Here is a 13,554-nt window from a genome sequence, read left to right on the forward strand (position 1 = left end):
AATTTGTTGGTGAAACATGTCACATTTAATGTCATATGGCTGTGTTGTCTGAATTAGCTTATCAACATTTGAAAAGACGTACATCGTGCCCTTTAATGCCACGCTGGTAGGACAGATTTCTTTATCAGCAATCTGTTTACTGTCGATAGCAGAAATAGTTTATGATGACAAAAATGGCATATTGTTTATATACAGTATGTTTAGTTTACTCGTTTAGACTTATTGAAATTGTCTGGTTTCATTGTGCTGACGTACATAAGAGCTAGTTTGTTTTCAGGGGGCTAACAGGAAGAGTTGATCACATTGAAGGTGTAAAGTAAAGATCATTCCCCGTATGTGTTTATCATTATTAGAGAATTTCGTGATGTGGCAATTCTGATAAGTAACCAGTAAAAGAAGTTGCGTATTTTAAGCTGTATTTTCTCTGCTCTAAACAAGCACATACATCAGTGATACATTATTGCACTGAACAGTGGTATACATAGCAGAGAGCATTGATTTATCACTCTCATTATGCCACACTAGCAAGACTAGAGCAGTGACAAAAGAGCTGAAAGAGAGGAAGTCAGAGACCTAAAGGAAAGTTACTGGAACACATTTAACAAGTAATGCCTCATTAATTCAGCCTCCTCTCTACATCTCATGTCTCTGTTTCCTGTTGACATATGTCACTCTTTAATCTCTGGGCCCCAAATTAAAAGCAATGAATATACTGCCGAGGTCTGTGCCACCCAGACATTTTACCACAGTCTCTTCCTCTGCAGAAACAGGTGGGAACTGAGCATTTTGGCAGCATGTGCTACGCAGGCTTTCTCGCCTAACCATGCCGAAATGCGACGAGACTTCATTGCTTCATAATAATGAATATTAAAACCTCAATCAAACGCCTTTCTCATAACCACTCAGTTGATGTCGCATTGTTTTGTCTTTCTGTGCCCTCCCTGCTTGGAGCGCTCTAAAACAGATATGACAAAAACTAAAATCAGCCAAATTATAGAGATTATAGAGATCAAACACTTAATGACTAGAAAATAAATACACTTGCAATTTGATAATTAAATTTACATTTTTCCAATCATAAATGCCACCCAAATCTAAGCTCTTTGAATGTGATGAATCACTAAATGTATTGTTTTGTTTTTTTAATCCGTGTTTGGGATATACTGGAATGTTTGACATGACAGACATGTATAATGGATGTGCCACATTCTGACATTATATTTGATAGCTAATATTTACATAGTAATAATTAACTATTAACTAGTACTTGTTTATGATGGTGGAACGAGCTTCCTTTAGAGATTAGACAGGCCACTTCTTTATCTGTTTTTAAGTCACTCTTGAAAACCCACCTCTTTACCTTGGCCTTTGACACCACGTGAGATGTTGGTTTTTTATTTTTATTTTAGTTGTTTTTAGGTGATTCGATGCTGTTTTATCTTGTTTTTGCTTTAACATAGGGCTGTTTTAATTTTATGTCTTATGTGTTTTATTTATTTAATTTGCTGTTTTTTGTTATTCTATTGTTTTAACTTATTTTCTGTACAGCACTTTGTTCCTGTGCTGGGTATTTTAAAGTGCTTTATAAATAAAATTGGATTGGATTGGATTGGATATGTGTATGTGTTTGCTGAACCCTTAAAAGCTGACTTAATTCTTATACCGCAGAGTCTGTGAATTGTATTAAATTCATTTAATAACATTGCTGTTTCAGGATCAGCACAGTGTCTTCTCACACCGTGCCTCATAAACACTGTGTCAGTGTCAGCTGGCCCGTTGCCTATCTGTGTACTTTATCCACATCTGCCAGCCTGAAGATAAGAACTGTCATTTTCAGCCCATTAGAGGTCTTGGACACAACTTATCCGATGGGAGCTGCTTGTCAGACAGTTATTACCAGTTGTTTATAAACTGAATGTATTTGATGAGTGACCTTACAGATCTCACAGCTAAAAAGACACTATATATATATAAGGATTTTAAATGATCTTACTGTAAAACAAGGTATGGCCTCATACTAACACAAATTATATTCTTAAAACACAACTTAGAGGTTACTAAAAGCACAGTTAAAAACCACGGACAGCATGTCTTCTTCATAGATCTGTCAAGATGAGATCTAAAATTTTGTATGATATAATGTTAGCTGTAATATAAATATGTTTTTTCCAGTAAAGGTTCAAAAGAAACATCTGGAACTGACTGACACGGGATTTTTTTGTTGATTCTTTTATATATATATATATATATATATATATATATATATATATATATATATATATATATATATATATATATATATATATATATATATATATATATTTATTAGGGGTGCAACGATATTCGTATCGATATTGAACCGTTCGATACAGTGCTTTCGGTTCGGTACGCATATGTATCGAACAATACAACATTTGTAATTTATTTTATCAATTTTCCTTCTGACGATGCTGTCTGTGTTGAGCGCTCAGTGAATCTGTGTTCGACTACTCCGCCTAGGCTGCACTGTCGAGCGCAGATCCACTGAGCGCTCCACACAGACAGCATAGTCAGGAGGAAGAGCACAGGGCAAGCTAGCGAGACAGAAGGTAAGCTCTCAGCAACATGGACCTCCCCCACTCTCATTCAGATCTGGCGTTTGGAATTATTTTGGTTTTCATGTGACGTATGACCCTGAAGGTAAGCGAGTCATGGACTAAAGTAAAACAGTATGTTGGATGTGCCATGCAATGCTCAATTACATTGGTGTGAACTAGTGTGTTAGCGCAGTTAGCACGGAGCGATCGGCGGTAGCTCGTTAACGGAGATTTGCCGTGTTGTGGCGTTAAGGTCATTTCAACGAGATTAACCTGAAAGCACTAGTGGGAACACAACAAATATGACTGCACATTTACGCCGACATCATCCTAGTGCAAAGACAAAAACAACAAGCATGCTACTAACTTTAGCCGAGTCATTTAGACAGCTGTTAGCACATGATTCTCCTTATGCTGCTGAGAATATAGCCCAGAAGAAGCGGATAGTATAGCTTTTATTTTGGAAAGAGCCATTTCTCTGTAATAAACTCTCTTTTCCAAAGATGAGTGATTCCTCAATCAGATACAGGGCTTGCAATATCGCTAGCCCGACGTCCCGGAGCTAGCGATTTTTTCAGTCGGGCTACCAAAAATCTATCTCTTCCCTGCCCGTCGGGCTATTGTAGGAAAAATATATGTCAATGCTTTTGCATTCTTTCAGAAATGTAGCTGGGTAATTATGTCATTGGCATCGGTGAGCCACTGTCAATATGTGACATATTGAAGTCGCGTTTGAATTTGCGCTTGTTTTTTTGCTTTCACTTTGCAATCGTGCGAACTGTGTATAGAGAGCGACAGTACTGATTGGTGAGTGATGATAATTTGTGCACCAATTCCTCTGACATCGTCTTATTAATCGTTAGCTTACTATGCAAACATGACAAGTGAAATCTCCTGCAGCAAGCTTAAACATGTGAGAGGTTGATCGCGCAGAGAATCGCTGAGCTTATGTGAGTGCGTGTGTAAAAGCAGCAGGAGAAGTTATGACAAATCAGACTATAAGGCAAAAAGAAAGTGCAGCTTTATGGTTTCATGGACAAAATAATTTCTGTGGCTGCAATATGACGAGCTAAATAACCAGGGCTGCACATAAGTGGTCCGCAGGTGCGCATTCGCTGTCAAAATAAAAAACACGCACAAGGGTTAGGGTTAAATTTAAAAACTGTACTTTTGAGTTAAAATATATATTTATAATTTTAATAAATGACAAATTAAAAAGGCATGAACATTTTTTTTGTATCGAAAAAATATCGAACCGTGACACCAAAGTATCGAACCGAACCGAACCGTGAATTTTGTGTATCGTTGCACCCCTAATAAATATATATATATATATATATATATATATATATATATATATACACATACATACGTACGTACGTACGTACGTACATACATACATACATACATACATACATACAGTGGGGCAAAAAAGTATTTAGTCAGCCACCAATTGTGCAAGTTCCCCCACCTAAAATGATGACAGAGGGCAGTAATTTGCACCAGAGGTACACTTCAACTGTGAGAGACAGAATGTGAAAAAAAAATCCATGAATCCACATGGTAGGATTTGTAAAGAATTTATTCGTAAATCAGGGTGGAAAATAAGTATTTGGTCAATAACAAAAATACAACTCAATACTGTGTAACATAACCTTTGTTGGCAATAACAGAGGTCAAACGTTTACTATAGGTCTTTACCAGGTTTGCACACACAGTAGCTGGTATTTTTGGGCCATTCCTCCATGCAGATCTTCTCGAGAGCAGTGATGTTTTGGGGCTGTCGCCGAGCAACACGGACTTTCAACTCCCGCCACAGATTTTCTATGGGGTTGAGGTCTGGAGACTGGCTAGGCCACTCCAGCCAAAGGAGTGGCTTCTTACGGAGCCACTCCTTTGTTATATATATATATATATATATGTATATATATATATGTGTATATATATATACGTATATATATATACACGTGTATATATATATACGTATATATATATATACGTATATATATATACGTATATATATATATACGTATATATATATATACGTATATATATATATACGTATATATATATATACGTATATATATATATACGTATATATATATATACGTGTATATATATACGTGTATATATATACGTGTATATATATATATATACGTGTATATATATATATATACGTGTATATATATATACGTGTATATATATATACGTGTATATATATATACGTGTATATATATATACGTATATATATATATACGTATATATATATATACGTATATATATATATATATATATATACGTATATATATATATATATATATATATACGTATATATATATATATATATATACGTATATATATATATATATATATACGTATATATATATATATATATATATACGTATATATATATGTACATACATACATACATACATACGTATGTACATACATACATACATACATACGTATGTACGTACATACATACATACATACGTATGTACGTACATACATACATACGTATGTACGTACATACATACATACGTATGTATGTACATACATACATACATACGTATGTACGTACATACATACATACGTATGTATGTACATACATACGTACATACGTATGTATGTACATACATACGTATGTATGTATATACATATATATATATATATAACAAGGCATCGGTGGGCAAGAGACGAAAACAGGGCGTTGTTGGAATGCTACTACGCAAGTAACCCCGGCGGAAGGGGCTACATGAATAGGATGAGGGACCTATGGATTCTTCGATACCCAACATCCACAATGACGGCGAAACAACTAGTAGCTCAGTGTTCCAACATTCGAAAGAAGGGACTGCTCTCACAGCTAGAGATTGACGAGGTACAACACAAATGCTACGGCAAGGAGGAGTCAGGACGCCAGGTCAGGGGGGAGATATCATCACCCCCACCCGAGATTGGGTACATAGCCCCAAGTGCGATAGGAGAAGGATCGTTGAGTGCGAGAGGAACTGACCTGAAAAATAGGATCATGGCCAAGCTTGAAGCCTCGATCCCCCGTAGCCGTTTACCAAGATTACGTGAAGTACCCTCAGAAGGTCTGCTAGATGATGTTAATGCAGCACTACGGACAATACCTACAACCACAATTACCGACACTAACAAGCTGATCTACAATACGGCAGAAGTGATCAGTGAGATGCTTGGCTACAAGTTGAACAGCCACAAGGGGCAGTACCCTCCATGGAGAAGGAGGCTAGAGGGCAAGATCAAAGTAGCACGGAGAGAGGTTAGCCAACTAACGGAGTTGCAGAAAGGTGCGACAAAGAAGGTGCATAAGAAATACAGCAAGCTGTCCATACCTGAGGCCTTGGAAACTGCCAAGCAAAGACTCACAGCCTTGGCCAGCCGCTTGAGGAGGTACACCAGAGAGATAGAAGGCAGGAGAATAAACCAGCTGTTCTCCACAGAACCAGCAAAGGTATACTCTCAGTGGCAAGGGAACAATAATAATAAGAGAACAGCACCACCAAGGCTGGAGACGGAGCAATACTGGAAGAGCATATGGGAGAAGGACGCAACCCATAACGGCAATGCTCAGTGGCTAGTGGATCTGAGGGCAGACCACAGCGACCTACCTGAACAGGGTCCAGTAACCATCACAGTGGCAGATATCCAAGAAAGGGTCTCCAGTATGAAGAGTTGGACAGCACCAGGGCCCGACATGGTTCACGCCTACTGGCTGAAGAAGCTGACTGCACTCCACGAGCGTCTGGCAGCACAAATGAACCAGCTGCTAGTTAACGAGAGACACCCGGAATGGCTAACTGAAGGCCGGACGGTCCTGATCCCCAAGGACCCCAAGAAGGGACCGGTCCCCTCCAACTACCGACCAATAACCTGCCTCAGTACTACATGGAAGCTCCTGTCAGGCATCATATCGGCTAAGATGAACAGGCACATGGGTCAATACATGAGCGGGAAAAAGAAAGGAATTGGCAAGAATACCAGAGGCGCAAAACACCAGCTACTGGTAGACAGAACAGTCAGCCGAGACTGCAAGACCAGACTGACCAACCTGTGCACTGCCTGGATTGATTACAAGAAGGCCTATGACTCAATGCCCCACAGCTGGATACTGGAATGCCTAGAATTGTACAAGATCAATGGGACCCTAAGAGCCTTCATCAGGAACTCAATGGGGATGTGGCGTACAACACTAGAGGCCAACTCCAAGCCCATAGCACAAGTCACCATCAAGTGCGGGATCTACCAAGGAGATGCTCTGTCCCCACTGCTGTTCTGCATAGGCCTGAATCCCCTCAGTGAGATCATTAACAAGACTGGCTACGGATACCGACTACGGAACGGAGCAGTTGTCAGCCACCTCCTGTACATGGATGACATCAAGCTGTATGCCAAGAGTGAACGAGACATCGATTCACTGATCCACACTACCAGGCTATACAGCAATGACATTGGAATGTCGTTCGGACTGGAGAAGTGTAGTCGGATGGTAACAAAGAGAGGGAAGGTAGTCAGAACTGAGGGGATTGAACTACCAGAAGGCAACATTGCAGACATAGAGGACAGTTACAAGTACCTGGGGATCCCGCAGGCGAATGGGAACCATGAAGAGGCCGCTAGAAAAGCTGCAACCACCAAGTACCTGCAGAGGGTCAGGCAAGTCCTGAGGAGTCAGCTGAATGGTAAGAACAAGATCCGGGCCATCAACACGTACGCCCTGCCCGTGATCAGGTACCCTGCTGGGGTAATAGGCTGGCCAAAGGAGGAGATAGAAGCCACTGACATAAAGACAAGAAAGCTCCTTACCATGCATGGAGGGTTTCACCCCAAGTCCAGCACCCTGAGGCTATACGCTAAGCGGAAGGAAGGGGGCCGGGGACTGGTGAGTGTCAGCACTACAGTCCAGGATGAGACAACGAACATCCAAGAATACATTGGGAAGATGGCCCCAACTGACCGAGTGCTCAGTGAATACCTCAGGCAGCAGAAACCCAAGAAAGAGGAGGTAGATGAGGAACCATCATGGAAGGACAGGGCCCTGCACGGTATGTACCACCGGCAGATAGAGGAGGTGGCTGATATCCAGAAATCCTACCAGTGGCTGGACAAAGCTGGACTGAGAGACAGCACAGAGGCACTAATCATGGCAGCACAAGAACAAGCTCTGAGTACAAGATCCATAGAGGCTGGGGTCTATCACACCAGGCAAGACCCCAGGTGCAGGCTGTGTAAAGATGCCCCAGAGACAATCCAGCACATAACAGCAGGGTGCAAGATGCTAGCAGGCAAGGCATACATGGAACGCCATAACCAAGTGGCCGGCATAGTGTACAGGAACATCTGTGCCGAGTATAACCTGGAAGTCCCGAGGTCAAAATGGGAGATGCCCCCAAGGGTGGTGGAGAATGACCGAGCTAAGATCCTGTGGGACTTCCAGATACAGACAGACAAAATGGTGGTGGCTAACCAACCGGACATAGTGGTGGTAGACAAACAGAAGAAGACGGCCGTAGTGATCGATGTAGCAGTTCCGAATGACAGCAATATCAGGAAGAAGGAACACGAGAAGCTGGAGAAATACCAAGGGCTCAGAGAAGAGCTCGAGAGGATGTGGAGGGTGAAGGTAACGGTGGTCCCCGTGGTAATCGGAGCACTAGGTGCGGTGACTCCCAAGCTAGGCGAGTGGCTCCAGCAGATCCCGGGAATAACATCGGAGATCTCTGTCCAGAAGAGCGCAGTCCTGGGAACAGCTAAGATACTGCGCAGGACCCTCAAGCTCCCAGGCCTCTGGTAGAGGACCCGAGCTTGAAGGATAAACCGCCCGCAGGGGCGCGCTGGGTGTTTTTTATATATATATATATAATACTTGTTTTTCTTGATACAATGCAAAGCAATATATATATATATATATATATATATTGCTTTGCATTGTATCAAGAAAAACAAGTATTACCAAAGATACAACATCAAATGAGCCTAATTTCTAAAGAGTTAATGCATTCCTTTTGTTAAGCTTCAAGTAGGAACATCACAAAGTATAATGGTGTACAACCAGAGTGTCCAGAGTGTTTGCCAACCACGGATCCATGCTCTGTGAAGAGATGTCAAAGTAACCATGTGTACCCAAGCTCTAACATCAAATATGTATGTAGTATAGGATCTGGTTAAAAAAATTAAGCACATTTGAAAACCACGACGAGCTCATTAATTTGCTCTGTATTTACATCACATTGCATTATCGCTAAAAACAACTGAGACATTAAGAGATCTTGCTTCACTTGAGGGAATGTGATATCGCTTCACAGACAGAACCAGGAAGCTTTTTAGGGGGGACTGAATCATAGAGAGTGTGAATACCATAGTCCACATTTACATTTGGGCATGCCATTCAACACTGTGAATCCATACGCCCTTGCCATGAGGCTCCTGCCGAGAGGAATTCATATCATTGGCTGCACCTTTTACACACTCATTGAAACTGGAACGCCGTACTTTTGGTCTTTGTTTTTTTTATGTGCCCACGTGTGATTTGTTTGTGGTTGTGCTGTCTGAATTAGCTTATCTCAAAGATTCAGTGCACCACTGAAAATGAATCAGAAATTGTGGGAAGGGTGACAGCAATGCCTCAGGTCTAAATTTTCTGGCATCTGGATCGTTCTCATTTGGGATGGTCAATACTATATTAAAGTAGATTTTTCTTGAGTTTACACATTCCCACCGAAGGTTATTGTCAGTTTAATCATGTTTCAAAACATAAAATTACACACCTCCAGGCCTCGTGGAAAATTAATGTTGAGGTAAAGATTACTGTTTAAAACCAATCGGGAGTCTTTGGACTTTCTTAGACTAACAAAAAACACAGACATTGAGTACATTTTAATGCTATGCTTGATAAACCTAACTTAACTCCATCAATGATATTATGAAACAGTTATAAGTCAGTAAAACAGGGGCACAGTACCTATGTCTGTAATTGCTCTTGGTCTGTTATTTAGGATCATATTAGTACAAGTAAAGAGCAGAAGAGCTGGTTAGAAGTCATAAATGTTTCCGTCCCAGCTGCACGGTCTGTTGCCTTTGATGCTTGATCTAATGTGCACTCACTGATTGGCACATTAGTGAAGGGGACGAAGAAAATGGTGTGAAGCAACCCCTTTTTGTTCGTTAACTGAGCTGTATCGGTGGTGTTGCTCTGGAAGTCTGCCTCATCTTGTATGCAAGCCTCACTCCAAAGTAAAAGAATCACAGAGAGACTACCTGTATTCATGGTAATAAGAATGTCTGGCCAGGTCATTTTATTGTGAGCTTATATGATTAGTGCCTGCTTTGTGAAATTTTGCTCACAGAGCAAAATAAACATTTCATGCAGAGAAATACTTTGACAAAAAAATGTGTTAAATTAGTCACCTGATAAAATCTATGAGAACTTGTTATTTTAATATTACAAATGTAATTTATTTTGACGACATGATCTGTGTGTTTATTTAAAAATCAGTTTTTCTACTTACGCGGAACTAGATTGATTTAAATTACTTTCACGTAGTTTCTGTATCAGAAAATATCAGCATACTTTACCTAACCTAAAGGGTTATATGCCCACAACAGCTGATGTTTGTGGTTTTTGTGACAATTTCATATCTACCTTTTATGTGTCCTAATCTTTTACAAGAAATAATATGTGAATAAACCTTCTGTTTAAACTGCCTCCACATTCCCAGATTATGGATCTCAGCAGGTCTCGATTGTACTGGCTTCATTATGATTTCTTTGTAGTCTGAAGACAATGGTTAGAGAGAAATCTGTAGCCATTATCTTCATTCAGTGTAATTGAATGAAGATTTGTAGACATGTAATTACGTGTAATTGAATGTCTAGCTGTATATGACTACATCAGCTACATGTAATTTATTGTGCAGTGATGGTTAAGTCTGTCTCCTTGCAGCAAGACAGTTTTGGGTTTGAATCCTCCAGCCAGCTGAGGCCTTTCTATATGGAGTTTTACATATTATTTCTTTGCCTGGGCGCTTTAACTTCCTCCCAATCTAAACACAATAGACTAGTAAATCTCTGCTCAAAAAACACAAAATCATTAAGATGATAATTTTATCCATCGTTAATGATAAAACATTGATTGCTGCACCTTTAATCTCCGCATAGGTTCGCAATTTGAACAGATGTCACTGTCTTTGGAGGTGTACCATACCCACCTGTCTGGAGGTACTTTGAAATAGTACCACAGGAGGAAAGAGCCAGCTATTTGAGTAAGATATAGTTGCAGCTTCCACTAAAAATTAACAGATGTGATAACAGATCAGGGAAGACGGGAGGCGAGATAGGAAGATTAAGATAAGTTCAAACCGGTCATGACATAAGCCTCTCCAGATAGCGGTGAGATGGCAGGATTACCCAACACAATAGGAACAGCTAATCAAAGCAACAGGCTGGAGAATTCAGATGAGGAATTTTAATGGGGACTGATAAATATTAATCTTTGTGGTTGGATTAAAGAAATATATGTATGGCACTGCTACTTTAATATGTTTTACATAAGCAGCGCTATGAATATGTTTGTTAGATTCACAACAAGTTGAATTGTTTTTTTAAACTGTCAGACCAACAGATGTAAATATTTCACTTCAGATTCTAATTAACTGAAGTCTTTGTATCCATACATAACTAATTAAAGGTGCAATACTATGAGCAGTTTTGTTATGTACAGAAACATAAAGCAGAGAGGCTGTTGCTCTCTAACGTTCAGTCAGACTTTGCAGTGGTTAAGAATCAGGTTTTAAACCCATTTCTGACTTAAACTCGGGTTGACTGTTGTGTCAAAGCAAGATTAGCTGCGTTTTAGCTGAGCCCAAACTGGTGAGTTGACAGGTTTGTCAGAGTGCCTCATCATCATGTGTTGATATGTCAAATGGCTCACTGCCATGCAAACTGAAAGAGTAACTGTCTTTGTAATCATCAGTTGTATTGCTGTACTACTGTCACTCACATTCTTGTGATTTGCACTGTTTTCTGCACAGTTTTCTCTGTTGTGCATGTTCCCATTTTGTTGTGCAATGAATAAATATGAGTAAATTATTACACAGTGAGTGCTGTAGACGTGATTGTGTGTACCGAGATTGCCGTACTTGACACTAATATGACAGTTCAATGCAAAACCATGAACCGTTACGCAGCCTTTAGGGATACAAAGTAGATTCAAGACATAGAAACAGTCTAAAACATCATTTCTAATGACTTTTGAGCAACGGATCAATGGACAGCATAGTTCTCTTTCAAGTTTTATTGCATTTCTCCAATCTTTCTCATCACAAGTATGCCTTTTTTCATTCTTTTACAGCTGTTGGCACTGCTGTATCTGTTTTGTTTTGTGATGTTGCCTGATTAGGCATGTCTCACACTCATCATTTAACTTCATCATCGTTGCTGTTATTAATGGAGTTTGATAACATCAGCACAACACGAGCAAACTTGAACTTGATCAGAGGTCTAACTAGTCGGAGGAACATCGGGGCATGTTCAGTCTATCGAAACTGATCTCCAAATGCTGTGAGCATCTGGGATTCTGTGGATTGTTATACAACTTACAAAGACCCAAGCTTACCAAACTGCATGTATTTGTACAACAATTTGACATCATTGTTAATCATTTATACATTTTCTAGTACTATTTGATGTAATGTCTCTTGTTGATCTGTTGTTGGTCAAAAAGGCTTTTTCAATATGGAAGAAAGTTAAAGATTTGTTTGGTTTTCCTAAAGGAGAAAGCAAGATAGCAAGACAAGAGTGGAAAATTTATGTTTTGAAGCCCAATAACAGACAAAGAAGAACCTGTTTTCTTCTTCATAACACTTTACATTAGTCTTTATCTTTGCCAACAGAGCCTAGTACAAAGGATCTTTGATGAGTGTAATGTTAAAAGATGCAGCTGTTCCAGCTGGGCAGTGTTGAGTGAGCACTGTAAACTGTGAGGAATATTTTCACTGAAGTCTTTATTTTATTTTCATATATGAAAGGAATCAGCTTGTGACTAACAGATTGATTAAAACAAAAAATAAATTAAAAGGTCACATCAGTGCAAGGTAAGTAAAGATAAAAAAAAGCAACTTTGAATTGAAATGCAAAGCTGCTCTTAAGGAGTCCAGTTATGAAAATAGAAAGCTGGAAATAAGAATCATAGGGCCACTTTCAGAAATAATTGATTGCTCACTACGCATGATTTTAAAACTACAAAAGCCTTAGTGCAAAAATCAATTCTTGCTACATCCCAAAAAGCCTTGCAATCTTTTTTCAAATGATGACATTTCAGATGAGACCTGTTGGAGATGATATTTCCTCTCAGACTTGTTGGTGATACAGCTGTAAATAGGAATAAAGCTGTTTATGAGGCGTTTGAAGTGATCTCTATTCATCCCTTTATTGCTTTTTTTAATGCAAAACTGGTAGTGTTTTGTTTTCCATAGGAAACCATCCATCAATCCATCATCTATCCACAGATTTTCTGCTACTTATTCTGGTGTGGGTCATGGGGTCAGAAGTCCAGACCAAGCACAGACCTTCCTCTCCTCAGCCAACTCACCCAGCTCATCCATGGGGACATTGATGGTCCCAAGTCCATCTGTCAATCTCCCGCTCCTGTCTCCCCTCATTTGTGAACCCACTTGAAGCAGCAATTCAGGGGTGACCTGGAGTGAGCACTCCATCATTAAGATAGATAAAAGAAGGATAAAGGATAAAGAGCTTGGCCATTGTTCCACATTTCTCCTCCTGGGTCTGAGAATTAACTAACAGGCAGTCTTTCCTCTCCACCACTCTCAGATAGACTTTCCCAGGAAGCTTGAAGCATCCCTCTAAAATTGGAGCACACCCTCCGCTCCCCCTTATGGAAAAGGAGGTAGGAACCTTGATCTGACAGTCCAGAGACACTGTCCCCAACTTCCAT

This window comes from Astatotilapia calliptera, chromosome 6 (assembly GCF_964374335.1).
Source record: "Astatotilapia calliptera chromosome 6, fAstCal68.1, whole genome shotgun sequence".
Lineage (NCBI taxonomy): Eukaryota > Metazoa > Chordata > Actinopteri > Cichliformes > Cichlidae > Astatotilapia > Astatotilapia calliptera.